Here is a 27,373-nt window from a genome sequence, read left to right as displayed (position 1 = left end):
ATCCCCTTGGTGCATCCTCGGAGACAAGCTCCTGTGTCTTGCCTTCCTGAGGACTATTAGTGCCCAAAGCCCAGAGAAGCAGGGACAGGGGGACCGGGATGGTTCTCCCAGCCTGGCCTTCTGGAATAGAGGAGACCCCAGACCCCGAGCCCCAGGGATGAGCCTGATTTATAAGCCGTCACTAAAAATATACACAGTGAAATGAAAGCTCTGCCGCGGCAGCGCGGGCTCTCACCGGCCGCTGTAAAGATAAGTAACGGCAGTTATAAGGCCGCTTCGACCCTTACCTTTGGGGCATAAAGGGGCCTGTGCGGACAGTAAGTCTTTGGAGAAATGTTGACTCGTAAAAGCGTGGGGAAGCCCGGGCGAGAAGGCGTCCCAGCCGGCGGCCACTTGGCCTTTATGGAGCCGCAGCCTGTCTGTAACAGGAGCCACAAATCACCGCGCCCCATCCTGAAGTTGGGGTGGGAGTGAGTTCAACCTGATGCAGCCCTCCAGACAGTCCCCCAACTCCCCTCCCGCAGCCATGGAGGGGACCATGGGTGTCTGCGGTGGCTCCCTGGCCGGCATCATGGGCTGAGTCCACGCTCTGGGCACACTCAGCCCCTGCCCGCCTCTTCGGCCGCATGGCGTCCCTCCATGTGCCCGCCGTCCGTGCCTCTGCCCCTTGGGGCGGCTCTCCTTTTCCTGAATGCCCTCGTCTGCCCTTTACCAGGAGGGACCCTGCTTGTCCTTTCAGGGCCATGTGCACACTCCTCATGGTGCCCTAGACACCCAGCCCTGTACTGGGTACAGTCTGATCAGGGGTGCAGAGCCACTGTGAGCGACACACGACGGAGTTGTGACAGGACGGGCCGCGCCCAGCGGTGGGAGCCGTGGAATCTCGGGAAGGCTGCGGCCTCTGCATCCGGTGTTGGGCCAAAGTTGCTGTGGGTCGATGGGATTTGCAGTGGGAGGGAAGGCTGGGCGTGACATGGAGGAGAGTGTGGACAACCCAGAACCCGTGGGGACAGTTAGGGCTCATGTCTGTCTCCCTCTGCTGCCGCCCAACCTCACACTGGACAGACGCCGGGCGGGGAGCTGCACAGGAGCCTTCCCTGGGAGCTGTGTTTGCGGCTGGCCGGAGCTCTGGGAGCTGGAAGAGCCAGCTCTGCCTGCGGCGCCAGGGTGCCCTGAGCAGCGAATATGCCCCGAGCGGAGGGTGGGCGTACCTCCTGCCCCACCTCCACCGAGGCTTCCCCACCCTTAGCTCCCTCAAAGGTTACAGAGGACCCCACAGAACTTTTGTTTATGTGGGTTATATCTATCGGTACTTACCTTACTAGAAATTTAAAGTGAGAGAATTTTAAAGTATTTGAATTTTTATTCATTTGAAAATAACAGTGATAAAGCCACTATTTTATGAAAAACAACCAAATTATTAAAATAAAAAAAACTTAGTGAGAAGAATGGGAGTATACTTCGTAAATTTCTTTAATTTCTGGCTTCATAGGAGACGACTCGATTCTCCTATCTGCTTTTGCATTTAGTCTGTTGCCATACGTTGTTTTAAATGAAATATGAAGAAGAAATTGGTCCTCACACAAGATAGAAAGTTAGGAAGGGATATTTTAAAAACCTTTTCAGCCAATATTCTTCTTTGATAATCCACCAAAACTTTAAGTGGGTTGTTTCTTAAACGTTACTTGCCACGTGGATTCTGAAGCTGCATCAAAGACCTTGCCCTGTTCTGTCCATGAACATCGGCGGTCCGTGTTGCTCTTTGAATGGATCCTTTTCGCCCATGTGTTATTTTCTATTGCCGCACTTTGGTTGTTTGGGAATATTGGCTCACAGAGCCGTGCGGATGTCGGGATGCGCAGCGAGGCAGTGAGAGGGAGACCGATCAGGTCTTGGTGTTATGATGAAATGCAGGGACTTTGCCGCTGCTCTGGACGAGGACCCTGCTTACACCCTCCGTCCTCCAGGTCTCACTCGGAATCCAGATGAGGCCAACCCTGGCCGCAATCCTGCTGAGAAGGGAGTGGTGGGAAATGAAGTGTCAGCGTGGCTACGTTGCCACAGCGCAGAGCCGCCCCCGCCACCCACCGCGGGTCTCTCCCTGGAGCTCCCCCTGCACCCCTGTACCCCCTGCCCTCTGGCTGCCCTCTCTCTCCTCCCCTTTGTAGCATCATCCCTGATGGGGCCGTCTGTGCTCCCTGTCTACGAGTCCACGTCTGTCAGGACCAGGTCCCAGCCCCTCGCCCAGGTGGCTCCGTGAGGTTCCGTGCTGCTCGGTCCAGTGGGTGGTCTGCACTCCTCCTCTTACAGTCTCCAGCAGTCTCCTTCCCTGGCTTCTGGACCCCGCGCCCGCTGTGTGCTCCCCTGTCCTTCCCTTCTCCCTTGACCAGAGGCCCCAGGGGTGTGTCCTCAGCTCCCTCCTCTTCTCTGGAGCCTCCTCCATAGGCCACCTCCTCATCTGGGGGTCAGAGGTGTCTGCCCCGTGACTCCCATGCTCATGTCATTGCCTCCAGACTGGCTCACCCGATGGCCTACCCGACAGCTCACCTGTCCTCGGACTCTGTGTATCCTGGGCTGGCTGCCTAATGCTCCTTCTCCACCCGACCCAGACCACCGGTTCCCCTCCAGGGCCTCCTCTGAGGGGACAGCATCATCAGCCCCTGACTAGGGGAAAACTAAGAGACCTAAGCCCCAGATGGCCCGGCAGTCAGGATGCCCCAGGACCTACCGTGGCTGCACCGTCCTAAAGCCTTTGTGCCCCACTCTTACCCATGAGGCTCTGAGGAGTCCCCCAACCTGCCCACGGGTCACCATGAGCCAGGGGAAGACTAGGATTCGATGGGGTCCTGGGTACAGAGCCTGTGCTCCTCCCCTGCCCCGTGCCTTCCCAGGCATCCTGCTCTCGGTTCAAGTGACCGTTTGGCCCTGTGCCTGTGTCTCGCAAAAGCCAGAGCTGCCTGAGCCCTGGGCCCAGCCCCTTGCAGAGAGGCGGCGGGAAGAGCCAGAACACTCCAAAGAGCTCCAGCATCCATCCCCGTGGGGTGGCGGCACCTCCTCCAAGCCTGAGGAGGTGGAGGCGGGTGACAGCACCTGCCCTGGCACTCACAGGCCTGTGTCTGATACCAGGGCTGCTTTTTGCTTTTTTTGCATTGAGGTGTTTTTTTTTTTTTCCCATCCGAGAAGAAATCTCTAAGAACACAGCCCTGCTCCCTAGCAGAGGTCAGGGTGTGTGCTGATCTTTTCAGCTGGCTGGGTCCTCAGCAGATGCTGAAGGTCTCAGGCATTTGGGGCACACAGAGCAGGGAGCCAGGCTGGGCCCTGACGCCAGCCACCTCCTTACAGAGGGGGTGTCTGCAGGTGGGAGTGAGGCTATCTCTTACTGCAAGACCAACAGGGTCTGCCAGCATGCTGTGTCCATCCCTCCATGCCCCCTGCTCCCTCCCTGCACCCCAACCCAAACACAAGGCCTGCGGAGCCTCCGTGTTTGTCTGTGCTCCCAGGCAAGTCTCTGCAGGGGACCTCTCCCGCCTGAGTGTCTTCCTCTAGGCCCTCTGCCTCTCAAATCCCAAGGCTCCTTCAAGGCGGAATTCAATTAGTCAGTTCTGTTTCATTCAAAAAGCATTTGGATGTTTATGGAAGGCCTACTGGGTAGCATGTTGCCAAGCCCACCCGGCTGTTCAGTGGCTGTTCAGACCTGACGGGAGGTGATCAGAGTGCCAGCGTGCAGCCCTGGAGAACGCTCCTGTATCCTATGTCCACCGCTGTCTTCCTCTCCCTTCACCATCCTTCTGCCAGCAGCTGAATCCCAGAGGCAGGGCCAGAGAATTCCACTATATGAGCCTTGGTCTCAGGAACAGTGCCTCAGAGGAGCTTTGCAACAGGCGGTTTCTTCATCTAGTTTCAGGCATTCACTGGTCATTGTGTCAGTCACTGTGCAAATACCCCACCATCTACGCCCCAAGGGAGCTCACCAGCCAGGAGGTTAGGGTGTCAGAATGGTTAGGGCTTTGAGAGGTCAGCTCCAGATGCTTCTTCCTGCCCCTGGAGGAGGAGAGGCAGGGAAGGCTTTCTGGAGGAGGCATGGCTGAGCTGGGTCTTGAGGGATGAGTAGGAGTTCACTAGGCAGAAAGGGGGGGGCATACAAACAGAACATGAGCATAAGCAGAGGGAAGGGTGGCAGTGGAGATGATGTGAATCTGGATACTGTTGATCGTTTTGCTGAGGAGACCTTCTCTAGCAACTTCTCCTGAGGCATCACACCCCAGAGAGACTGAGGTTGACAAAGGCAGGCGAAAGAAATGTCCAGGGGGTCCCTTTTGCCTTCTGTCTGGTTTTCTCAGCTGAGTCTGAGTTCCCGGCTCTCTTAGAATCAGGGCGGTGGAATGAGGGAGGAACCGTTTCTCTTCCCCTCACCCGCCCAGGCCCCGCTGTCTCCTCTAAGCTGAACTCTCAGCTGTTGCCCTCAGATTTGCTGAATTCACAGCGACTCGGCTCCGGGGCCCCTGTTAGGGGCACTGTGAGTTCTCCTCCCAGTTGGACGCCCTGGAAGCCGAGAGGGTTAACCCACCAAGCCAGCTGGTGAGCATTAGTCCCCTCTCCAGGCGCTAACGTCAGAGGCTGATGCCGGGGAAAGAAGCTGGTGGCAGAGAAGACCCAGGGCTGCCTGCCGCTCTCCCCCGGGTGGGCTCCTGGCCTGGAACTGCGCCCTGCAACCCCAGGGAGGCTGGCTGTGGGCGTGTGGGCCTCCGATGACCCGTGGGACGTCAGCGGGCCATCGTCTACGCGCGCTGTGTGTGCCTGCCATTCTTCTTGTGAGTTCGCCTGCCGCGGGGGCAAAAACTTCCGTGGAGAAGGAAAGGGAGTGGGTGCAGGAGACAGTGGCTTCTCTCCCAGTGGGGGGGGACTGACCTTTCCTTAGATACATGCTCAGGTGTCCCTCGCCCAGGGGCCTGTGCCATCTACGCGGCGGAGCGGGCAGGGAGCATGGGGCGTGGAGGAGGAGCCCCGGCCGACCCTGGTGTGCAGTCCCGAGCGAGCGGCCGAAGGAGCAATTTGCTGAGGTGGCTTAAGTGCATGTTTTCTCAATCTGTCTGTGACCAGGAGGCCTTTCGAAGGGGTTGCCATGTGCAGACTCATGGACTGGTGTGTGGCCTCGCTGTGGTTTCAGATGCCTTGCCAAGAGGCAGGAGCAGCCCCGTCCCGGGAAACGGGAAAAGTGTGTGCGGGGCCCAGCACAGCAGCCTGGGCCGGCCGCTCCTTCCCGCCTGGCAGCTGGGCTCGGTGTGGCTGGCCGGCGTTCCCGGGGACGCCTGTGCCGGGGAGGTTTTGAAGGCTGCAAAGGTGCCCACGGCCCGGTGATTAACTGGCTCCTGGACTTCATGGATCGAGTTTGCTAGACTTGGTGTGTGATGTATTTTCCTGTTTTGACTGCATGGTGGGAGAAAAATGTCCAAATTAGGGATGGGCCCGTGGCTCAGCCAAGCAGCATAATGAGTGAACTTCCACTGTGGAAGAAACCAGCAGATCCCACAGACTTTTAGGGAGACTGAGAGGGAATCTCAGCTTTGGGAATGGTGTTTGTTGTTGCTTTGGCCTAGGCTGTCAGACCCGCGGAGGGGCTGGTAAACAGCATCTGGCAGGCATCTGACCCCCGGGCCCAGCCGCACAGGCATGTTGGGGTCCCCCGGACACCTGGCTGAGAGGTAGACGTGAGGGTGAGGAGGAGAAGGTGCCTGGCCCACCCCCCTTCTTTTGCCCCTCCTTCATTAAGGGATGGGGGACTGACAATCACAGCTACTTGGAAAGACCCTTTTTTCTGCTTTTCCCCAACCAGCCCTGTACGAGGTTCCTCAAGTCTGTGCTGAGACCCCAGGGGCAGATGCTCCCCTTTTACAGATGGGGGAGCCGAGGATCTTACTGTTAGGTGGCCTCCCCGGCTGGACTGCAGTGGGGTGGGTCACGTGGAGCCTCCCTGGTCTCAGCAGGCCCTTTCCCCGTAGCCGGGCCACCATCCATGGTACCCGGTGGGTGTCATGGCTCAGACTCCATGGGGCAGGGCAGAGAGTGGCCTTGGGGAAGCAGACTGCTGGTTGACCAGTCTTTGCTGTGTCCCACGCCTCCGACTCGGAGAGGAGGCTGCTGTGGCTCAGGCCCGGCTTAGTTCGTGTTCCCGCTCTGCCACTGGCCAGCTGCTCGGGACCTGGAGCAAGTAGCTTTGCTTCTCTGGGCCTCAGTGTCCATCTGAAAGTGCCCAGCTGGTGGGGGCAGCGATTACTACAGGCTGTTATCAGAGAAGCTCTTGGAACAGGGCCTGGCAGGAAAGATGCTCGAAGTCTGGTGTCTGGGAACAGTCTTCCAGAGCATCACTGGTCCCCCGGCCGCACCGTGGCTGCAGTGCCCTGCACACAGCAGGTGCTCCAGGCAACACAGGGAAGCAGATGTGGGCTATAGCTCGAGGCACAGGGACAAAATGGGTTTTTGGAAAAATGTTAGCGGGCAGCCTGGTGGGCTGAGGGCTCCAGAACTTCATGTCGCCAGGTCCCCTGCCCTGAGCCTTGTCCCCATCACAGGGACTCCTGGAGCCCACTTGCCACAAATAACATCGAGAGAGATGGTGGCATCCCCCTCCTCCGCCCCTTACTACACAGCTGAAGGTCGTAAGGACAGAAGACAAGGATGCGCCTGCAAATTACATGTTTTTTTCTGATTATTAAAGCAATCTAAAAATTTGATTAACTCAGAAAAGCACAATGAACATTATTGCATTCTTACCCAATTCTACCTCCCATCCTTCATGTGTTAGCGTATTTCTTTCCAGTTCTTTCTTTCTATGCAATCATTTCTTTTTTCAGTGTTAGGTGCAATTAAGAAAATTAAAAAAAATACCTCCTTGGGCTTTGGGAATCCAAAGCTTCAGAGGAAATGGTACTGATGCAACCAAAATAGCTAATTTCCTATCTGATTTTATTTTAAATACATGCCAAATCCATCTTTTGCCTCTTACCCTGGCTCTTCTGCAGATACTCCCAAAACTTCCCCCCTCCCCAATGGGTGTCTTCATGGAGTGGTCCAGGAGTGGCAGGCCAGAAGGGTGTGGGGGCCCTGGACAGGTGCGCACAGTCTGCACTGAGAGGCAGGTGGAGGGTGGCAGCCTGGTGTTTCCAGGGTGAGGCGGTGTCTGACATGCAGCGGGCTGCCGCCGTCTTTGGTATGCTGTTTGGTCCCTGAAATTAATGAGTTCTGCAGGGACACTCCGCAGTAGCTAAAGATCATTTACCTGAATTGCTTTTTAATTTCTGCTGTGGGAAGCTACCCCTGGCGCAGTTTAATTACATTATAATTTACAGCAATCCCAAATCTATAAATTTAGCCATAGTGGTGGGGGGAAGGTGCTGGAGCCATGTGGGGGCTGGGGGAGAAAGGACCCTCCCCCCACCATCATTAAATTAGCCTCTGTTTCTGGGTGTAGGTTCTAGTCACCGGGCAATTGTGGAAGAGGCAGAGAGGGACACTTCTGGCTCAAGAGATGCCGAAGTTTGCTTTTACACTGAGGAGGGGTTGGTCCTGAGCTGACTTTTGGGAGAGGACTCGTGGGTCGTTGAACATCCCTCTGATCTGCCTGCTTGTAGCAGTTTTGCTGTGGACTTGGAAGCACACAGAAGCGAGTGGTCCGGGGAGGTCTCTGGAACATCTGCATTGGGAGGCAGGGTCCCCCGGATTCTCTGATCACAAGAGCTCCCCCACTGGGCTCTGGAGGGGAGAAATGGGCCTTAGGGAAGGGCCCAGGGAATGCTGGGGGGTGACCAAGGCCCTCCTCTGGGCTGGGAGCTGACGGAGCACATGGAAACAAAGGCCTGTGGGATTCCCACAGGAGGGACGGGGAACAGTGCCCACGGCGCAGGCTGAGGGAGGGGCTCTCCTCTCTGCGCCCGCCTTGCGCAGACCCGGCATCGGCACCCACGGCAGGATTTACACGTGTGGTGCCTCCGGGCTTTCCATTTTGCTGGGCAGTTCACTCCTTTCCTGTAAAACCACGCACAGATCAAAATATCTGTATTTTCTCTGCACAAAGGCAGTTAATTAGTGGAGTTCCATGGTGAATTTACTTTAAATAATAAAGAAAAAACAGGCTTTTCTGAAGTGTTCATATCTTGGGTGACTTACATCGGGGTGACTTTTATTTATAACAGTGGAGTGTGTCCCATACAAAAAAGCAGTGGAACTTAGGTTCAGAGAGGTCAACTCACTTACCCCACATCACACAGCTGGTGGGAGGAGATAAGGCACACGCATGAGGACACTATGAGTGTGAACACTGAGTTCACTGTCAGGCTGTCATGTGGGAGAGGTGACCTGGTAATAGAGAGAGGTGAACAGGGAAGCAAAAAATAATTTAATTTTTCCCCAAGCTCAGAGCAGGGCGGTGGGGACAGTGGGGTGAATGCGGATCCAGAGGGTTATCAGCTCTCCCAGAGGAGGCTGTTTGCGGTGGAGCCCGTCTCTTGCACAAGTAGTTGTCTGCTCCGCCCCGAGGAAGCTGGTGGTCCTCAGGCCTGCCCTCTGAGCTTTGGCTCCCATGTCATGAGTACTGGGCCCCAGAGATGGCGAAACTGTGGCTCCAGAGGGACCCTCCCCATACTCGCCTCTAGCCAGCGCCCATCGCTGGCTCTCTGGCTGAAGACCCTTGCCTGCCCACCTTGGGCCTGCACTAGTGTCTCTCGATCCAGCTCTGAGGAGGTGTTCTAGAACGCCTTTGAGAATTTAAGCCCGCCCTACGGGACTTTGCCGTGAGGCGTGATGTCCAAACCACAGCGAGGTGTGAGGACTAGAGCTCCCTTATCAGCGACACCACTGAGGGGGATGTCCCCCTGGCATTTCTCACAGCGGAGTCCCCAGGCCTCTGGTACCACACGAGTATGATTTTGGGGTTTGGGCAGAATTAAAGCTGCAGCTAAGAGTCTGAAAGAATTCATTGCTTTTGAAGGAGCCTGTTTATCAACTCAGGTTTTAGAAACATTGGCTCACAGGATAAAGCCCAAGACCTGGCCCCGTCGGCCTCTGTAGCCACTCGCTGGCCTCACGGGAAAACACCTCTCACCGGAGAATAGCTGTGCAGCTCCCTGATGCACCTGTCCCATCCTTTGCCCGCCCCTTCCAGGAAGCCTTCCTTGATCACAGCCCTCCTCCACATGCCCCTCCCTCCCCTCCCTGTCGCCCTCAGAGCCCTGCATGTCTCCTGTCTGGTGATTGGTCTCCCCCGTAGCCTGGGCTGTGTTCTGTCCGCAGGACTGAGCTCCAGCTGGCGCGGAGATGTTTGGATAGCCAGGCGGTGGATCACAGGGTCGCCTCCTTCTTGCGTCTGCTGGTTCACGGATGTCCAGCACGAGCCTCAGCAGCTCAGAGCTTTGCTCTCCAGCTGTGGCCCAGCAGTGGCCCAGCAAGGGACAGGATGCTGGAGGTGAGAACCCCACAGGCCCTCACTGTTGGGCATGATGGGGAGGCGGCTGCCTTTGTTATGACAGAGAAGAGCCCTGGGCTGCAGCCAGGCTCTGTCCAGAGACAGCTGCGACAATGCCTGCAGCCAGCCCCGCGGGCAGGCAGGGCGAGGAGGAGCTGTGGCTGGCATGCACCTGCATGCACCCACTTAGCAAATTCAGCTTGTGAGAGGGAGGGAGGCCGAGACAGGGAGATGGAGCATGGGCGCGAGTGCTGCCCCTGCCCACCGTTCCGCAGCCTGAGCCTGCCAGGGCTGGCCTGGGAGGGAGGTGGGGTGAGCATCCCGTGGTATCCATCAGGTGACGTGCACTCCTGCCTTCTGTGTCAGGAGTTCGGAGCCAGTTTTTGATTCTGGTGTTTCCCCACGCCGAGGTATTCACGGGCCTTGGAACGCAGCCCGCTCGTGCCATTCCTGCTTGGCCGAGGGGCAGCGTGTGTCTCCGCATGGAAGAGCCCTCTGAACTGGACTCGTGAGGATCAGGCCCACCTCTGCATGGGCCCCTCCTGGAGGTGTGCAGGGGCGATTTGGGCTGATGGAGGTTTTTGTCTCATGTACGCACTGTAGCCTCCAGTCCTGCAAAAGGTGGGACCCCCCCCCTCGTATCCCCATTTACAGATGAGGGACCTGAAACCCAGACAGAGCAGGTGCTCTGGGTCACACAGGTGGGAGAGGTGGATTTGAACCCAGGCCCATCAGATTTCCCCACTCCAGGTCACCCAGGGGAAGGAGTGGAGAATGGGGCAGTTAAGTCTCTGGGTGATGATTGTCCCGGGTGATGATTGTCCCTGGTGATAGCCCCCAGAGCCCATTTCAGATCAGCCCATCCAGCCTTCCTTGGCTTCCCCCTTCCTCTGTCCTCCCTTCAGACGCTGGGCACATTCTTCACTGTGACTTCCCTTCACGCTGTGTCTCCCCTGCCTCAGCCACATGAACCACTGGGGCTCTCAGGACAAGGGGGGCTCTCCCCATCTCACTTTCTCATCCTGAGTCCATGAGGGACCGCTGTGTTCCCAGCTCCTAGAATAGTGTACATGTTGATAATGTTTGTTGAGTGACCCAATGATAGACTCATCCAGAGCCAGCCCAGAAGTGCAAACCTGTGGCAAAGTTGCCCTGGCCCCATGGCCATCTTTCCGGATGCTGCGGTGGCCCATGTGCAGGTTGCCATTGTCACTTCTTGCTAAGCGTGAGCCCAGCCCACCTGCGCCAGGGCCTCTGTGAGTGAGTGAGTGGTGAAGAGTCAGTGGGGACTCACATCCACTGCGACGGCACTAGCAGAAAAATGGAAAATATAACAAGTTTTGGTGATGATGTGGAGAGATTGGAACTTTGTGCACTACTGGTAGGAATGTAAATTGGTGCAGATACTATGGAAAACAGTGTAGCAGTTTCTCGAAAAATTAAACATAGGGGCCGGCCCAGTGGTGTAGTGGTTGAGTTCGTGCATTCCATTTCGGCGGCCCAGGCTTCATAGGTTTGGATCCAGGGTGTGGACCTAGCACTGCTCGTCAAGCCATACTGTGGCGGTGTCCCACATAAAATAGAGGAAGATGGCACAGATGTTAGCTCAGCAAAAAGAGGAAGATTGGCAACAGATGTGAGCTCAGGGCCAGTCTTCCTCACACACACACAAAGAAATTGAACAGAATTACGTATGATCCTGCAATCCCACTTCTGAGTATATACCCAAAAGAATTGAAAGCTGGACTTGAACAGGTGTTTGCACACCCATATTCATAGCAGCATTATTCACAACAGCCAAAAGATGGAAGCAACCCAAGTGTCCATCAGCAGATGAATGGATACACTAGATGTGGTGTGTTCACACCATGGGCTATTTTTCACCCTTAGAAAGAAAGGAAATCCTGTCACATGCTACAACATATATGAACCTTGAGAACATTGTGCTCAGTGAAATAAACCAGTCACAGAGAACAAATACTGTATGATTCCACTTGTATGAGGTCCCTGGAACAGTCAAATTCACAGAGACAGAAAGCAGAATGGTGGTTGCTGGGGGCTGGGGGAGGGGGAACCGGTGAGTGTATGTTTAATGGGGACAGAGTTTCCGTTTGGGAATGTGAAATAAGGTCCTTGAGATGGATGGTGGTGATGGTTGCACAACAGTGTGAATGTGCTTGATGCCACCGAGCTGTGCACTGAAAAATGGTTAAAATGGTCAATTTCATGTTAGGTATATTTTACCACAATTTTCAAAATTAAATAATTTTTGAAAAAGTCAATGGGGAGCAGGTCCAAAGACTCGTGGACTTTTAAAACTGCGACGAACGTGGACCCCAGTACCCCCCCTCCACCTCCCCGCCGCCCCCACCTGCCTTGTTTTCCAGAAAAGAGAGCCGGCTGGGCCCCTGCCCTGGGCTTTTCTGAGGAAGGGACCCTTTGGACCCATCTGCACCTGGCCCGAGGTGCCCAGGCTGGCGGAGCTCCCACCCCCAGGCAGACGCTGAGGGCGGGGCCTGCGGAAAGTATGTTGGTTTGAGAAATTTCAATCTGGCTTTTTTCTTCTCTGTGAAAAGAATTAAAATCCAGCATAAGCTTATTACAGGCAGCTGAGGTTATTTTGGGAAGCAGCAATTAAAGGTTTTATTCTGCTCCTCTGCCTTCGCCCTTGCTGCTCGCTCACACAGGTCTGAGGGCTGTTAAACCTTCACCCGGCGCACAGCCCCGGGAGGCTGCCCTGCCCGCTCCTCCGACCCGCGCCTTGGGAAAGAAAGGAGAGTGAAATTCATATTAATTACAGCTAAATCTGCTCAGTAAGCACTTGCTGAATATGCTCGGAGATGAGGTTTAAGGCTCTCCTCCAAACAAAACGGTAAAATGAAAGGAATAATTTATTTGGTCAGACACTATAATTTGCCGCGTCATTCCACTTCTTTTGTTACTAAAATGGATGCTCTGCTGAGGCCGTGACTCCCGGCTCCTGGAGAAGCCTTGTCCATGGCCACTACTCCTCATGACCTCCCGAGAGGTCAGCCTCGCCCACCAGGCTGAGGCCGGGCCCAGGGCTCCCAGGAGGCACGCGGCACACGCTCCTGCACGCTCGCACACTCGCACCCACACACTTATACATACACCTCACACACTTGTACATGTATGCATGCACATGCTGGCAGTCACACACACACTTACACGCTTACCCATGGTCACGTATACCATCACATACATGCACACTCACACACTTATACGTGTCCCTCACACCCTGTCGTGGTCACACACACACACAGACATATTAGCGCACACATGCTGATAGTCACACATGTGCACTCTCACACTCTCGCACAGTGGTGTGTACGTGGAGAACAGAGAATGCTCCAAAGCAGGTTAGTAGTTCAGTGAACTATTTTTCTGTGTTTTACAGAGTGGGAGCATTGTGGGAGTCTCTGAATGTGTTTCTGACCACAGTTTGTGTCTTTACGAGGCCGGGGTACTCACAGGTACTTTAGTGATTAAGACCGCAGAGCTGGGAGTTGAACAGTGTTAGGGTTGAGCCCCGGTCCAGCCGCTTACCAGCTGCATGACGTCCAGCCTCGGTTTCCCGTCTCTACATGGGGATGACAACGTGTGGACCTCATAGGATGCTCACGAGGAATAAATCAGGTTGTGCAGAGCAGCTGTTTCCTAGGAAGTTCTTATCTGCTTCAGCTGGCAGCATCATTGTCTTTATCACCATCCCATAATGCCTGGCATCGCATCCCTTTGCCCAGTGCCTCCTTGGCTGGGGCTGGGGGCCAGAGCCTGGGGTGGAGGAGAACCTGCCTCTCCAGGGTGGCCGGAGGAGGGGCCGTGTGGGCTGGGGGTCCTGCCTGCTCACCAGGACTCTTTCCTCTGAGGAAGTCCTTCCCTGGGGTGGGGGATGCGTGTCTCGGGAGGGCGAGGCCTACCGCTGTGTGTGTACATGTTCGTGCTTACGAGAGGTAGCTTTTGCATGTAAGAGCTTTGGGTGAAAATTGGGCAGGTTTGGATGTCAGTGTTTGCTGTTACCCCGGGGGAGTCTGGTGGTGGTGGGTGGTGGCCTGTCTAACCAGCCACAAGACCCTGAGCGGGTGATGAGCTTGGCTCCACCCTCAGTCTGAGTGCGTGCCGTCCTGGAGGGGGAGCGTCTGATGGGCTTGTGGTGTGGCTGTGTGGGCCGTGTTGGTGCCACTATCAGGTAGTGTCTTACGTCCCTCCTTGTTGCCATGTTTGTTTTAGTGGCTTAGCTCCCTCTGCCCTGAGAGGGTCCCTCCCTTGCCCCCTGCCCCTGCGCCGTGCGAGCCCCCAGCAGACCCTCAGCTCTAGGGCGCTGGATGAGCAGAGGGGGAGGCTGGGCTGCGCCAGACAGCTGCTTTGCTGAGCCTGTGCCTGTGTGTAGGCAGACACACACAGACATACATGGCACCTGCCAGGCCCCACCTCGTCTGTGGGGAGGGTGGCACAGTGCTGGCATCACGTGTCCCTGTGTGGTGGCAGCAGCAGCTCCACGTGGACCTGGGAGCCCACTTCAGCCAGTCAGCGATGACAGAGCTCAGGGCAGACAGCCAGTCAGTGAGCTTGTCTCCTGGGGCTCCTGCAGCCCAGGCCAGTGCCACGTGCTGAAGAGGGCGTGTGGGCCCTCAGGAGGACATGCAGGCTGTGGGCACATCTGTCTCCAGAACATTCCTGGCCAGGCCAGGCTGTGAGACGGCATCTCCCTGCCTTTCTCTGTCCCCATCAAGCTCTCCCTGCGTCTCTGGGTGGCTGCCTCTGCCTCCTTTCTTTCTCGCTGTCCTCCTCCTCGTGTCTCTGTCACTCTATTTCCTTGTCTGTCTGCATGTCTTTTCCTGTTATTCAGTTCTTGTCCCTGTATCTCTCTGTCTCTCTTCATTGTCTCTCACTGTCTCTCTCATCCTCTCTGTCTCTCCGTTTCACTGTCTCACTCTCTGCATCTGTCTGTCTGTCTGCCTGCCTCCCTTTTCTTCTCTTTAGTCCGTTTTCTCTCTGCTCCTCTTTGTCCTTCCACCAGGCTGTCTTCCTCTCTCCCTCCCCCATCTGTCTCTGGCCCTTGTCCCCGTGTCTCCCCCTCTCTGCACACCGAGGTCTCTCCTGGGTGGCAGTGGCTGTGCTCACGCCTGGCCCGCCCTCTGCCGGGGCCTCTGGAGCAGACTGGAAGTTCCTCAGGGCATTCAGTCCGGCCCTGGAAATGTTCTAATTGGGCAGTCAGCTCCTCCAAGGAAAACCCACCCGGTGCCGTGACCTCCCTGCCGTGTGGGGACAGGTGCCCAGGGGTGGCCGGGTGCTGACGGGATGCCCACCCAGGCCTGGGAAGGCCCCGGGTTTTCCTGAGAGAGGGGCCGGGTGCTCATGAGCTGCACAGGCTCGCCCCCGGGAAGTGAAGGCTTCGCTCAGAGTGTTTTCACTCCCCTTTTCTGGTTGGGGGGTGTTAAACAAAATAAGAGTTTCCATCCTGAGAGCATCTTCAACATGCCGGAACCTGTGAACTGAGCTTTACACACATTGTCTCTGAGTGTCACAGCCCCTGATGGTGCATGTCCTTGTCCCATTTTATAGTGGCAGCGGGAGGGTGGGCAAGGGCAGTGGTGCTGCTGTGGTGGCTGGGAGCACAGATTTGAATCTCCCTCGGACACTTCCTCAGTCCCCTCGCCTCTCCAGCCTCTGCGTCTGCGTCTGTAGATGGGCTGGTCCTGATCCCGCCGCTCGGGGCTGCTGCGGGATTGAATGAGGCCGTGCTCATGAAGGGCCCACGAGGACTACGGCTTCGCTAACGCGCTGGGGTCGGAGTATTCTGAGTGTTGTCTCCCTGAGCCTCGGCTGTAAAGCGCCTGGGGGATGGCCCATGCTGGGCCGCATCTTTGCAGCGTCTGGGAGGGGATCACCCCTCACGGGCACCACTGCGAGCTCTTAGTTGGTTCTCAGCTGCAGGAAAACCCAGGAACACAGTGTGGTGTTTGCTTGGTGATGAGAGAGTCGGCACGGAGTGGGGCCCCGGTCTGTGCCAGCCGGTCCAGGGCGGGCTGATGGCCCCGCAGGGAGCCCGGGGCGCCATGACCTGGTGTCCCCTGGGGCGGACTGAGCCGCGTGCCTGGCGCCACCAGCTCTATGAGCGCTCGGATTGCAAACCTCTGTTCCTTCTCCCCCAAGGCACTCGGGGCAAACAGCTGTGTTCAGCCACAAACTGGGCTGTTCGGGGCTGGCTTTTGTGTCTCCCCGTTCAGGGAATGGGGTGTCTACCTTTAGGTTCTAGCCTGGGTCTGAGCAGATCGTGACCCCTGGCCTCTGCCCCTGTCCCCGGGTGTGTGCCTGGCCCTGACTGATGGAGCGTGTTTGGGCAATTGGAAAGTAAACGACTTTCTGCTTTGAAGGGAGCCAGAGCTGGGCTGGCAGGCAGCTCTGTCCCTTGTGGCCTCCCGGCCGTGTGGCCTGGGCAGGTCACTTCCCTCCCTGAGCCTCAGGCTGCTGCGTGCTTGGAGGACATGTGTTAGGAGCTGCAGGCCAGGAGGAGGGGTCCTCCACAGGCAGCAGCAGGCGGGTTGGAGCCCCTGAAACTCTGTGTTGTAACCCTCCAGAAAGGTGGGGACAGCTGGAAAAGACTGTCCTCCCCAAGGAATGACCACGTGACAGTGTGTGCTCAAGGGCACATCAGAGACTTTGGGCCCCCCGTCTGAGTTTCAACCCACGTCTGCTGTTCCCTTGCTGTGTGACCTTGGGCAAGTCACTGCACCTCTGTGGGCCCCGGTTTCCCGTCTGCAGAACCTAGAGCATCAGGCTGGCTTCACAGGGCTGCCATGGGGTTGACCAGAAGCCTTGTCCCCCTACCTCGGATGAGCAGGCCCCCTCAGGTCGGCCGCTTGCCCCGGAGTCTTTTCCATTCCGTGGACATCACAGCAGCCACCTCCCACTGCCGAGGTCACCTCCCTCGACCCGCTGGTCGCCCACAGGGAGCTTAGGACTGCCTAGGCTCTTGGGCTAGGAGAATCCTTCGGCTCCCCAAACCTCCCCACTGGCAGTCAAGAAATGTGCGGGCCATTTAGGGACACTCACATTTGAATTTAAGATTCTCTGTCAGCAGAATCCACAAACCAAGGTTTAAAATTCAGTTGGAAAGCCATCCCCAGGCCTCCAAAGTCCTCTTGGTGCCGGAGCACAGAGCAGGTCTCCTGAGGAGCACAGAACGGGCCTGTGCTTGGCTTGTCTGGCTCGGCCAAAGTCCAGGGAGCGTTGGCCTACCTCCCTGTCCTGTTTGAAAATGACGTTTGAATGCGCTGCACGGCTCTGGGGTGCTCGCTCCCCCACACCTCACACCCTGGGGCCTCGGCAACGTGCACAATAATGGTTTAAAATGTAGAGTTAATATTGTTCAGGGATGGTGAGGCCAGCAGATGAGGAGACGACTGCCACTGACAGTTCCCAAGAGGAGGGGGCACGGCCCACCATGCAGGGCCACAGGGAAGGGCCAGGGTCAGTCAGGAGGCAGAAGGAGCTGGGGAAAGCGTGGGCAGGAGGCTTGATTGTGGTTTTTGTGGGAAGGAATGGGCGAGGCAAGGTAAGCGGGTTTCGGGTTGGCCGGTTTGAATAAGTTCAGCTGGCTGAGGGGCAGAGGAGAATTGCCTCTTGGAGTGTAAGAGCCACGTGGAGGAGGGGGGCCAGCGTGTGGGTTCTGGATTGGTGGGTTTGCTGGTCCTTTGCTGTCTTTAAGACTTGACTAGTGCTGGGAGGGGCAGTCTCTCCCCAGTCAGTGAGGCCCCAGATGCCAAAGCATCAAGAAGACAGAAAATAAGAAAATATAATTAATAATAGTCAGGAGCCATGAGATGAGGTCCCGGTCCCTGCAGACCCCTTGACCTTTCCCTGGCCTCCTTTGCACACTGATTCTGGTGACTATCCCTTGCCACGCAGTCATTGCTACCAGTTGTGCAGGTCATTGTTAATTTTCTGTGGGGGATTGTGGGCAAGGCATGTTCCCGGCATTGTCCTGGTTTCCAGGGCTGGGAGGTCACGTGTAAGGAAGGACCTTGCTGTGCAGTCCTCATATGGGCATTTCAGTGACCCCTGTCCCAGGCTTTCTTGGTTAAACTCAGGCAGGTTTTCAGCTAGTTTTCCACTGGTTCCATGTGGCACTTGGGTACAGTTGTGACTAGGCGGACTTTTTGGAGCAAACATTATTTTCAGAGCAGACATTCTAATTTTGGTAGAGCAACTGTGGTTTTTAGTAAACATACCACATCGAGGAGCAGCAGATCTCCCTGAAGAAGGGAAGGTGCTCATAATGGTGGAGGCCAGGATTTGGGGATGGCGTGTGTGCGGTTGATGCTGGTCCTTGAGCTGCAGGTGGCCATAGCAGCAGGAAGGAGTACTGCCCCGAGTCCCAATTGGAAGGCTCGGTTCATATGGTGGCTGGGACATGCGTTAGCTGGGTGGCCCTGGGAAAATGACCTAGAGCATCAGTTTCCCCGTCTGTACTGGGCATAATGACACCAACCATGCAGGGTGCTGTGGCAGTTAAAGGAGATCAGGAGCATGCCTGGTGTGCCGCGGGTCAGCTGTGCCTCCTCAGCGGGTGTTGGGCTGTCCCCAGTGTGGACGCAGCCCCTCCTCAGTGAGGCCTGAGGCCTCCCTGGCCAGCAGCAGCCACACACTGGGCTTCTCCATGCCATCGCAGTCTCCGTTTCACATGTGTTGTCCATTTGATCCACTCCGTGCCTCCGAGATAGGGGAGATGTCACTGTCCCCACATAACAGACGAAGAAGATGATGCAGGAAAGGAGAGCTAAGGAAGAGTCTCACAGAGCTGCCCAGGAGCTGACCCCACCCAGCATGAGGCTTTGGTGGGAGCTGATCTGAGGGAGTCTTAGAGCACAGTCTGGGTGGGCCTGCCGGCCTCCCCTGGTGAGGTGTCAGCCGAGGCCCCAGGCCCCGGCTAGACAGGCTGCAGACTGTTTGGACCTGATGTGTAATGGGGCTCTGTATTATATATATATGTAATGTGTGTAATATTTTAAGCACACAAAGATGATGTCACCAATACCCACACATTTTCTTGCCTTGTTTTCAGTCAGTGACACATCAAAGCCGGGGCTGGTCTCCCCTGGATGCAGACAAAAGGGAATGCACTTTGTAGAGAATTCAAAAACAAACAACAAATTGTCTAAAACTGAGTCCACTTTTTATTTTTACCAATTCTGGTGATTCTAAACATTGTCAGTGATGAAGCCGTCCCCGCTGGGGTGGACCAAGAACCCTTCGCAGGGCCCCGCCATTTCACCACCACTTGAGACCCCTCCTGCCCTTCCTTGAGTCCATTACCAACCCCTACTTGTCCCCCCCGTCCCCCCGAGGGGACCTTGGTCCAGAGAATTTCATGTTTATCGTCCCCAGGCATGTTTTCATATTTTTACTATATATGTACATATCTACATACAGTGTGTTTTAAGAATTAAGAAGCTGTCTTACTGTATGTAGAGCTGTATTTCTTGTGCATAATCTTATGTTTTTGAGATGTATCCACGTCAATTCCTGAAGCTCTGATTTGCTCATTGAAAGCTCTGCATGCTCCACAGTGAATGAGTAGTCCACAACCCATTTATCTACTTTCCTGCTGAGGTTATTTAGGTTGTTTACAGTTTTGTATTGTGGCAAACATCGTTGCTATGGGTGGACCGTGTCTCCTTGTGTACCTGTGCAAGGAGTTCTTCAAGGCGGGGGGTTAGGAAATCAGTTTTGTGGATAACAAACAGCATTTGAAAAAGTAGAAGATATCACAGTGCCTTGTGAGTAGTAAAGGTGAAGTTGAGTGTGGGCCCGTGTGTGGGTCTGCGTGCTCATGCACACGTGGGCTACGTTGCACGTAAAGTGCGTTTCTCTGCGTCACGTGGAACGGTCTGAAAGAACAAGCCCCTGCGTCTTCGTGAGTAGAATTTCTGGGCTGCAGGGCGCCTGCATTTCAGCTTTCTTCAACACTGCCAAATGGCCCTCCAAGGTGGCTGGGCAAATTTACCCTCCACTTTTCAAAGAGTGATTTACATTATTAGATTCGACTTTTTATTTTTAATCAATCTAATAAGTGTGAATGATCTTTTTAAACTTGCACCCCCTCGTTTGCATACTGGACATTTTGGGTTCTCCCCTGTAGGTTGGTCTATGCATCTCCTTTGCTCAGCTTTCTACTGGGTGTCTGCTTTCTTCTTATTATTTTAAGAGATACCAATCACTTATTGTTTAGATGTGTGATCAGTAGTTTTTCCCAGTCTTCGGTTGGCCATTATCTTTATTTATGGTATGGTTTAATGGGGCAAAAGTTGTACACTTCAACATAATCAAGTGTATTATTCTTTTCCTTTATGGCATGTATTTGTATCTTGTTTAAGAGGTTCTTTCCTCCCTTAAAGTCATAAGGATACCCTCCTAAATTTCCTTCTATAAATTGTAGGTTTACATATAGTTTTTTAACCTCGCTGGAATTGCTTTGTCTTTGCCATGACATGGAGATCAAATTTTGTTTTATTTGTCTGTGTGGATAAGCAGTTGTCACAGTAGCAGTTACTGCGTTTCTTAATTTTTAAATGTTTTTTTAAGTGCAAAAGCTGTCACATGTCAATTTTCCTTATATACAAGTGAGTCTGTTTCTGGCCTCTCCGCTCTGCTCCCTTGGCCCGTTCGTTTCTCAGACGCCGTTGCACGCTGCCGTTGTCACTGTGGCTGTGAAGTCACATCTCATAGGGCAGGCCCCCTCCTTTGTTCCCCTTTCATACTGTCTTGGCTCTTCTTTGGCCTTTGTTCTACCATGAGAACTTTAGGATCAGCTTTTTAGATTCCATGAAAATCCCTGTTGGGATTTTGATTGGAATTGAATTGATTGGATTGGATTGGAATTGAATTGAACTGATGTGGTTAGTTTGGGGAAGGTTGCCATTTTTGTCATATTGAATTTTCCCCACCTAGGATCATGGTCTTTACTTAATGCTTCTTTTATATATTTTAGTTGCTTTATAATCTGTATCATAAAACTCTTATACACATTTTGGTTAAATTTCTTCCTGACTACCTTACAGTTTTGTTGCTGTTTCATGTGGTAAATATATATCTAAAAATGACAGTTTCTAATTCTTTATTGCTAGTGTTTAGGGATATAGTTGCATTTTCTATATTGATCCTGTTTCCAGCAATCTTGCCGATACCTTATTAAATGGATCCATATAGATTTTATAGATATTTTACTTAGTCATATCATTTACAAGTTATCAAGGTTTTTTTCCCTTCCCTTCCAATTCTTGTATCTTTTATTTCTTCTCTGCGTCTTCCTGTGCTATGCAGAATAACATTCTTCAACAGAAATGTGATGTGAGCCATGTGCTTAATTTAAAAGTTTCTGGTAGCCACATTTTAAAAAGTAAAAAGAAATAAGTAGAATTAATTTTTATAATATATTTTGTTTCACCCATTGGAGCTAAATATTATCATGTTAATATGCAGTCAATATAAAAAATGGTTGCAATCATTTATATTCTCTTTTCATCTGTGTCTTCAAAATCCAGTGTGTGTTTTGTAGTTAGAGCACATCTCATTTCGAGTGGTGAGTGGTTATGGTGTTGGACTGCCCTGTAGAATCTGCAATCCAGTGTTGAACAGAAGCTCGATGAGTGGGCATCCTTTTCTTGTTCCTGACTTGAAAGGGAATAATTCTGAAGTATTACCATAAGGATAATGTTTAATGGTTTTTGGTAGATTTCCTATATTAGGGTTAAAATTTCCTTTTTCTTCCTATTTTGTTAAAGCTCCCTAATTGTGTATGGGTGTTGAATTTTATTAATGATTTTCTGCAAATAATGAGACAATCATAAAATTTCTTCTTTAGCCTCTTATTGGGACGACTTTTATATTAATACATTTCTGTTATTGTAACATCATTGATTCTTGGGATAAACCCACCTGAATTTACCTTGTTGGATTTAATTGGTAATATTTTCGTTAAGATGTTCGAGTCTATGTTCAGCAATGAGATTGGCCTCTAATTTACCTTCCTTCTGCCCTTATTTAGTTGAAGTATCCACCATATTAGCATCATAACATGTGCTAAGGAATATTCCTTTCTCAAATATTCAAATATTTGTATATGTTAAAGATTATCTTAAAATATTTATGTTAACGTATTTGTGTATATTTGTACATGTCCATGTTTGTATATGTTAAATATATGTTATGGATTGTCTTCAAATATTTGTTTGTGTTCAGGATTATCCATTCCTCGAAGGTTTGGAAAAACTGGAACTGCAAAACCTCCTCTGCTGGTTTTGTTGGTTTGTTGGAGTTTTTTTAAACTACTAATTGAGGTTGTTCAACGGTTAGAGGTAATTCCAATTTTCTATTTCTCTTTTTCTCTTTGTCTCTCATTAAATCAGTCTCTCTCTCTAGGAATGTGTCTGTTTCTCCTGTTACAAGTTTATTGGCAGCATTTGTAGTGAACGTCCCTCTTTTTTATCCTTAACGGTGTTTATTTGTGCCTTCTCTGTTTTTCCATCGGTCTTAACAGAAGCTTGTTGGCTTTACTTGTCGTTTCGAGCTACTGGATCCCTTCTTGTTTGTGTCCTCTCTCGCTGGTTTCTTCCCAGATCCTGTGTCCTCATTCTTCCTTCTTTAGGTTTGTATCAGTGTTAATTTCCTAATTCCTTGAGCTGGGCACCTGGATGATTAATTTCCATCCTTCTGCCAGCCCCTCCCCTGAGTCTGAGCGTGCGTCTGAGTCTTGCGTCAGTTACATCCCAAGAGTTCTGATATGTGGCAGTTTTATTATTTTAAAACCTTAGTTTTTTTCAGTTTGGGAAAATTTTTCCACCGTTATCTCTTCACAATGCGCCTTTCCCCCTATTTTCTCCATTCTCTCCTGGAATTTTCTCATTCTATCTTCCATGTCTCTTCAACTCTTTTTTTGTATTATCCATCTTTTTGATCTTTCTGTTATGTGTTCACTCATCTTCTCTTAAGCTGACTTTGATGTGTTCTCTGCTGACTGTTGCTCATTGTTGCGTGTGTGTGTGTGTGTTTTGTAATTTTGGATTGTGAACGGAGATTTGCTCACAGGAAGCCTACGTGGCTATGTTGAGGCTCCCTCCCTCCAAAGTGGTTTTCTGGGTGACTCTGTCAGGTTCCTCAGAAGTAACACCAGTGTGGGATCAACTTTGCATTCTTTTCATAGCTTGGGGGTTCCTGGACGCTGTGGGGACTGTCAGTTTGAACCGTCAGCCAAGGAAAAGGCAGACAGGTGGCTACAGACACTCAGAGGAGACTTTGAAAACTCCTTCACCCATTTCCCAGGCAGAAGTATAATTCTTGTTGTGTCCCTGTGACGGTGGGCAGTGAAGGGTGTCCATTCTTTTACAAAAACTGTAGCCCTCCAGTGTCTTGACTGCACATGAGGGTCTCAGTTCCCATTTCTCATCTCTTATGGGCTCCAGCTCTCCCGTCCTCTCCCTGTGCAAGTCGCTAAGACGGGACCACTAGGTTACAGACATGCCCACCCCCAGCATCTCAGCATCAGTTCACCTGCTCCTGCTTTGGTCTTTAGCTTCCCAGGTGGTCTTTCTTTTCTTGCCAGATCACACGTGCGTCTAAATAGATATTCATTATATTTAGCTGGAGAGCCTTTACCTTACCTTGTCAAGTCACTATATTATTGTTTTTCATATGCAAAATTAAAGATACAAAACGAGGTTGATGGGGAAAGAAACCCAGATTTCAGGAAAAAGCTGTAATTATTATCCACTCCGGGCAAAAGACCCATGAAGTGATCAGTTTTCTGGGGAGGAAATCCTTGGCATCTGCCTAATTCCCAAATCCGCTGGCTAAGGCACTGGCTGACTAAGCCCTCTCGGATGGGACCAAGGCTGCTCCACACCACACTGAGGCCCAGTGTTTGGGGTTATGACAGGCCTGGTGAAGAGACAGGAGGACCCATCATCTCATTTCAACTCCTGCCAGACTGTCCTGGCCACTGCCTTGCTGAGTCCGCTTTGCAGGTCCCTTGAGCATTCTGTGAGCGCATCCTTATCTATGAACTAATAGCTTGGTGATACTGATTCCCCCCAACACTGAGTGCAGGGGCTTAAGGTGACCTCAGGTTGAAATGCTGACTTCTTGATTATTACTTCCTGAGTTTCCTCTGTGTCTTCATTCATTCAAGCAATATTTACCGAGCACCTGCCGTGTGCCAGGTGCTGTTCTAGGCACTGTTTAAAACATTGCTTCTCTACCTTTGGTTTGCCAGGTGCTGGGAAGCCAAAGGACTGGTCTTGCCTCCTGACCTGTCCGGGATGTGGTGGAAGGGGCGGTACCCAGAGCCCTGTGCAGAGCAGCAGGCAGCAGGTGTGCTAACAGAGGGACCAGCAGGGTCTCCAGGTCCTCGGTGGGGAGGGGCCGTGATAAATCCAGTTGGGAGGGAGTGTGTGTGTGTGATTGGTGGTGGGGCCTGGGAAGGATAAATGTAGCCCCTTCTCCCTTGTTCCAGGTCACCCTTTCATCAGGGACAGCTGGAGCTTTTTGTTAAGGTTTTATTTATTTTATTTTAAATAGAGTAACTTTCATGATTCAAAGTTCAATAGTTACAATAGTAAAAAGATCTCCCTCCCAGCCCTGTCTCCCGACCAGTCAACTGGTGCCCCTCCTTGGGGAGGCCACCAGTGTCCCCAGTTCCTCACACATCCTTTGCGAGATATTCCAGATGTAGATGTGTAAATAAGAGAGATATTCGTGAATATTTATATATGTGTGCATATCTATAAATTTACACACATACATACGTACATACATGCATATATATGTTTTTTAACGTAATTGTCGGCATCTTGCTATTTTGGCTTGACGATGCATCTTGGAAATTGGTCCATATCAGGCCCGAAGTGCTCCTTCATTTGTTTTTATGGCTGTTTGGTATTCCACTATATGGACGGACTGTAATTTATTTAACGAGCCCCCCTCTGAGGGATATTTAGATTTCAGTCTTCTGCTATTTTCAAACAACGCTTTGAGAAATTATCTCGTGCCCAAGTTACTTCACACATTTGAGAGCATATTCGCAGGATAGAGAATGCAGCTTACAGGGAGCTGCTAACTCCTGAAGTAATAATCGATGCTCCAGGTGGAGGCTGCCTGGCACAGGGTGGGCTGGCCTCGGCCTCCTGGGCTTCCTATGGGCTGAACCTGTAGTTGTAGGAATTGTCCTGAGACCTTCATCCACAGACACGCTGTGGATAGTTTCTGAATGAATGAGTGAAAATACTTATACTTCAGAGAAATTACAGTTACTAGAAGGCATAGGAAACAGTTTTGTCAGTTTTATAGATTATCTGCAAATGAGTTCAAAGAGGGGTTTTCTAATTGTTTTTAAATGAACACATTCCACGAGAGCTGCTTAATTAGACTTTCGGTGGTGCAGGTAGAAATCTGGTTGAGGAATGATTCACTGTGTTGTAGAAATTGGCTCACCACATTAAAGATGATGAGATCTATGATGGCACTAAAATAACATGAGTGTCAAATCTGGTAGAAATTTCACCTGACCTAAGACTTTTTCGTTGTAAACTGCTGCGTGTGCCGGAACATAACTGTAACCAAGGCCTGGTTTTCCTTCTTCCGCTCTAAGATGTAGGGACAATGAACGACGGCAATACTGAGCTTGCATTGTGGGCCAGCCTAGTCCGCTCCCAACTCCTTGCTGGGATGCTGTCATTCAGTCCCCCAACAGCCCTGTCGTCATCCTCACTTAACAGACACCTGTGGCGCAGGGGGCGACGTAACTTGCCCAAGGTCCCAGGGCCAGGAGTCACGCCCAGGTCGCACACCCACGAGGACGCACTGCTGAGAGCTGAGCCCTTCACCATGACTCCCAGGTCCCCCTCTCAACTGGGGCATCTGGACCCACCTGAGATGTGAGGTGGCTAGTTTTGACTGGGATCTGTCTATACTTATAGATGTGCCCAGTCCATATTTTGCTGTCAGTAAAAATAATTCCTAACAGGGCATCAGAGGTGCTGTTTAAGGACATTAGATCCCCTATTTTGAAAAGCAAATTGAATACCCCCACCTCAACTAGGGTCAGCATAGTGAGTGACAGGAGAGCTGTGATTCCTCAGGCTCTCTGCTCACCATCCGAGGGCCCCAGAGAGACTTTGGAGTGGGGGTGGGGGTGGAGGTGGGGTAGGGGCAGCACAGCTCTGAGGGAGCCTACAGTGGGACCTTGGGCTGGACCTTTTTCCCTGTCTGTTACAGGGGGGCTGGGGCCCTCGCTGATGTCACAGAGGAGCCCTGAGTGTCTCCTGGCCAGATGAGCTTGACCTTTTCCCAGGCTCTGAACCCGCGGTCGGCACACCTGTTCTGTCAAGGGCCAGAGAGTAAACATTTCAGTCTTTGCAGGACACACGGCTGGTCTCTCTCACACCCGCTCCCTCTGCTGCGGAAGCGTGAAAGCAGCGTGACACCGCCTGCAGGATGGGGCAGGGCTGTGTTCCAGTTAAAAAGGGTGGGGAGATTGGGCCCCCAGGCTGGGATTTGCCAACCCTGCTCTCGTTGATAAATCACGTTAGACTGAATCTACATAAAACGGGTGAATCCAGCCCTACTTGGGTACCAACCCCATTTGCTGTGTCTTGGTGATGGTGGGGAAGGCTTGGAGGGTCTCCACTCCCAGACCAGAAACTTGACTACCCAGTGCTGGCTGGGGAGTCAGAAGACCGGCTTTTAGCTGATTGTGTAGCTGGAGCAGCCTTTGTTGCTCTGAGCCTCACTTTCCCCATCTGTACAATGGGAAGGTTGTGATTTCTCGGAGCTTCCTCCCAGCTCCAAAATGTTCTGATCGGAGTTAGAAAGGAAATGAATATTCTCTTCCCTGGAGGTTGTGGTTTCGGTCTGTGTCTTTGGTCACCAAGACAAAGTGGAAAAGGTAACTTTGTGTTGTAATCTGCACCCCAAGAGGCACTTACCTCCTGTGGCACCCCATCTTAGGAGACCCCTAAACCTGCAGGAGCCAATTGGGTGGATAATCCTCGTGCCTGTGTGGCCCACATAGTGTCATGAAAGGATGTCTTCGCCTGTGAGTTTCTGGGTGATCCCAGGTGAGGAGCATGTTTTCCCCTGTCCTGTCCTCCACCTGAGATTGGCCCCTGCACAGCCAGGCGGGAGGAGCAAATGAGAAAATGGCAAGGAGGAGCGTTGGAAATGCAGCCGGTGCAAAGCATGATTATCACACTTACCAATCCTTTGGTGGTTCCAAGGGAAGCTGTGCTGTCCTAGGAGGAAACACGCTTGATGTCGCTCAGGGGGCGGGTTAGCTCAGGCCATTGGTGCCTTCCCTGCTAGGCTCAGGCCCAGGAACACCCACCCTGGCCCCGACCTGCTGCCGGTGCATGCACGCGGCGCTGCCAGTTGGCCGGGTTGGCTGCCTTGTCTTGTCTCCTCGTTCTCAGACACCCCACCCAGCCCTGGGTGGCCTGGGGATGGGAGGCGCGCTCCCTGGGAGACCTGGAAAAGAAACTGCATAGCCCTTAGGAGCTCCAGTCGGCTTCTCATGCTGGCTTGGCCCATTCCGCCACTAACGAACTGCGGCACGGGTGGGACTCTGGGAGCTCTAGTTTCCTGATCGAATCATGGGGTGGGTGATACCTGGGTGGATACCTACGTTTCTGCGGTAAATCACCCACTTAGTAAATCTTCATTAATTATTAGGTTCCAGGCACTGTGCCAGGACTTATATAATAGCCTCATAGCTGTTGTTGCTGAGGTCTTCCGAATGACCAGGGGTCAGCCTAAAGTATTACACAAATTATTTCATTTGAGCCTCACAACAGCCCTCCCCATTTTACAGATGGGAAGACTGAAGCTTAGCGATAATATCTA

At 52.5% G+C, this 27,373-nt stretch overlaps 1 protein-coding gene across 3 annotated transcripts in view; it reads left to right on the top strand.

The window, feature by feature from the left end:
• GLI2 (GLI family zinc finger 2) overlaps window positions 1-27,373 on the top strand; it is a 251,766-nt gene that overhangs the window by 84,258 nt on the left and 140,135 nt on the right. The window contains exon 1 of one of the 3 annotated variants that reach the window (XM_070581033.1): window positions 4,486-4,811. The exons of the other annotated variants lie outside the window; for them this stretch is intronic. The gene's annotated coding sequence lies outside the window, so the exon portion shown is untranslated. Of the gene's footprint in view, window positions 1-4,485; window positions 4,812-27,373 lie in introns of those variants that run through there. 3 annotated transcript variants of the gene reach the window in all.

Source organism: Equus przewalskii, chromosome 17 (assembly GCF_037783145.1).
Source record: "Equus przewalskii isolate Varuska chromosome 17, EquPr2, whole genome shotgun sequence".
In the NCBI taxonomy this organism is placed as follows: domain Eukaryota; kingdom Metazoa; phylum Chordata; class Mammalia; order Perissodactyla; family Equidae; genus Equus; species Equus przewalskii.
Note: the sequence above shows the minus strand (reverse complement) of the source record. Positions and strands in the feature narration are given on the sequence as shown.